The sequence below is a fragment of the Schistocerca nitens genome, chromosome 3, assembly GCF_023898315.1.
Source record: "Schistocerca nitens isolate TAMUIC-IGC-003100 chromosome 3, iqSchNite1.1, whole genome shotgun sequence".
Classification (NCBI taxonomy): domain Eukaryota; kingdom Metazoa; phylum Arthropoda; class Insecta; order Orthoptera; family Acrididae; genus Schistocerca; species Schistocerca nitens.
In genome coordinates this window covers 138,250,185-138,253,394 of record NC_064616.1, presented here as the reverse complement: position 1 = coordinate 138,253,394, position 3,210 = coordinate 138,250,185, and the positions used below count along the sequence as shown (strand labels likewise).

Sequence of the window (3,210 nt, the reverse complement as noted above, 5' to 3'; positions counted from 1 at the left end):
TCGCATTTATCCATCAAGTTCCCTGTAATCTAGGTGTGTGTTAGTAGCTGTGTAATATTGTAGGGATCTTGACCTTCAGCCACTGTGCATGAAGTTACTGTGTATGGTGAACGTGTCATCGTATGATGTCACCGTATTTACGTGCATCTTGGAAATACTTAACCACATAATTTATAGTACCGGATGGGTATAATTAAGATTTCCCTATTTAACACGTTATAACTCCGTCTTCAGGCCACGAGCGGCCTACCGGGACCATCCAACCGCCGTGTCATCCTCAGTGGAGGATGCGGATAGGAGAGGCGTGGGGTCAGCACACCGCTCTCGCGGACGTTATGATGATATTCTTGACCGAAGCCGTTACTATTCGGTCGAGTAGCTCCTCAATTGGCATCACGAGGCTGAGTGCACCCCGAAAAATGGCAACAGCGGATGGCGGCCCGGACGGTCACCCATCCAAGTGCCGACCACGTCCGACAGCGCTTAACTTCGGTGATCTCACGGGAACCGGTGTATCCACCGCGGCAAGGCCGTTGCCTTAACACGTTATAACACGGAAACTAATTACCGTACAAGTACCAAACTTGGTAGCATTAATGTCCTGAGTATGGGGTGCATGATTTCCATGCATCACAGCTCCACCGTCCAGTTCCAACTATGGCCACCAGGTGCCGTGATCAGACATCGTTATTCGTAGTCTCACACACCTGAACAGTCGCAGTGCACTTGTTGACATGTCAACATGAACTTGGACAAAAGGAGCAGGGCATTATTGGGGAAGCTCTATTATCAAAACTACAGTAATGCTGCAGCTGCACTTCGAGAACATCGCCGGCTGAAAGGATTAAAGAAGGGTCCTCTGTCTCCACCTGCTGTGCGGAACAAGGTGAAGTAGTTTGAATCAACTGGAGAACTGGGAGTCGCTCCGGGAAGAGGCCGACGACCGGTTGCACCGCAGGTGGTTGATGAAATCGCTGTTGTTATGGCAGACAACGCTGCACGCAATTCCCGATCGCCAGGCAATGCGCGTGCTGTGTCGTGCCAGTTGAACATTCCGTGGTCCACTGTACGGAAGGAGCTTCGAATAATTCTCAAACTGTATCCGTAAAAGATCCATATCGTACAGCAGCTTGCACCAGAGGATGCACAACGACGTGTTGACGTCGCCCTCCACTTTCTCGGAAGGATTGAAGCTGATGAGGACAGTCCCTGGGCCATCCTATGAACAGACGAAACTCATTTTTCTCTGACGGGTGAGGTAAACACACAGAATTGCCGATAGTGGGGATCTTCACCTTCAGCCACTGTGCATGAAGTTCCTGTGTATAGTGAACGTGTCATCGTATGGTGTGGCTTCACGGCTACATTCATCAGTGGCCCATTCTTTTTGTATCAGGTTGGTGCTCAAGGAACAAGGCGTGCAGTGAGAAAGGCCAGCATTATTGCAATACGCTTCGCTAGCATGTCATTCCCGCCCTACAGGAGAGAGACACATTGAACTCAATAGTTTTCATGCAAGATGGGATCCCTCCGCACATCGCTCGTGAAGTTCATCTGCTTTTCCGAAACACGTTTGGAAACGATCGAATTATCAGCCGATTGTTTCCAAATGCTTGGCCGCCACAATCAGTTGATATCACTCCCTGCGATTTCTGGTTGTGGGGCTACCTGAACAGCAGGGTTTACCAGGGAAACATACACATGTGCTGACCTGAAGCACAACATATCAAGAGAGGTAGCCAGGATACATACAGAACTGATTCGTTCTGCTGTGCAGAATATAATCCTGCACTTGCAGATTCTTCAGGACACTGATGGGCGCCATATTGAGAACCTTTTTTATCAGTAACGGTACCGGTATGTAAAGGTATGCTGTACCACAACAGCACAAATGGCTCTGAGCACTATGCGACTCAACTTCTGAGGTCATAAGTCGCCTAGAACTTAGAACTAATTAAACCTAACTAACCTAAGGACATCACACACATCCATGCCCGAGGCAGGATTCGAACCTGCGACCGTAGCGGTCGCTCGGCTCCAGACGGTAGCGCCTAGAACCGCACGGCCACTCCAGCCGGCCACAACAGTACATTAAAAGTGTTTTAATTGAATTGATTCTGCATTATTTCTCTTCCCCATGTCCTTGACATTAATGCTACCAAGTTGGTACTCATACGGTAATTAGTTTCCGTGTTATAACGTGTTGAATAAGGAAAGTTTAATTATAACCACCCTGTATAATGTCATAAATTTACCTTATATTTACCGATAGTTACCGTGACTTCATTATTGTTATCAGTAGGAGAATGAGCTCTTTTTATCACTCACACACACACACACACACACACACACACACACACACACACACACACAGATATATTGTCGATGAAGAAACAATACCGGGTAACTGACAAATTGCCGTTGTTTCGTTTTTCAGTCAGATGATGTTGACCGTACTCGCATCTGCTCTTAACGCCATAATGCCGGATTTTTAATTATTTACCATGAAAAAATTATGTAAGACAATTCCGCGTATGTGACACAGCAAATAAATACACTCCTGGAAATTCAAATAAGAACACCGTGAATTCATTGTCCCAGGAAGGGGAAACTTTATTGACACATTCCTGGGGTCAGATACATCACATGATCACACTGACAGAACCACAGGCACATACACACAGGCAACAGAGCATGCACAATGTCGGCACTAGTACAGTGTATATCCACCTTTCGCAGCAATGCAGGCTGCTATTCTCCCATGGAGACGATCGTAGAGATGCTGGATGTAGTCCTGTGGAACGGCTTGCCATGCCATTTCCACCTGGCGCCTCAGTTGGACCAGCGTTCGTGCTGGACGTGCAGACCGCGTGAGACGACGCTTCATCCAGTCCCAAACATGCTCAATGGGGGACAGATCCGGAGATCTTGCTGGCCAGGGTAGTTGACTTACACCTTCTAGAGCACGTTGGGTGGCACAGGATACATGCGGACGTGCATTGTCCTGTTGGAACAGCAAGTTCCCTTGCCGGTCTAGGAATGGTAGAACGATGGGTTCGATGACGGTTTGGATGTACCGTGCACTATTCAGTGTCACCTCGACGATCACCAGTGGTGTACGGCCAGTGTAGGAGATCGCTCCCCACACCATGATGCCGGGTGTTGGCCCTGTGTGCCTCGGTCGTATGCAGTCCCGATTGTGGCGCTCAC

At 48.3% G+C, this 3,210-nt stretch overlaps 1 pseudogene; it reads right to left on the bottom strand.

Annotated features, from left to right (window-relative positions):
* Positions 1 to 420: 420 nt before the first annotated feature.
* Positions 421 to 538, bottom strand: LOC126250544 (5S ribosomal RNA; annotated as a pseudogene).
* Positions 539 to 3,210: the final 2,672 nt, after the last annotated feature.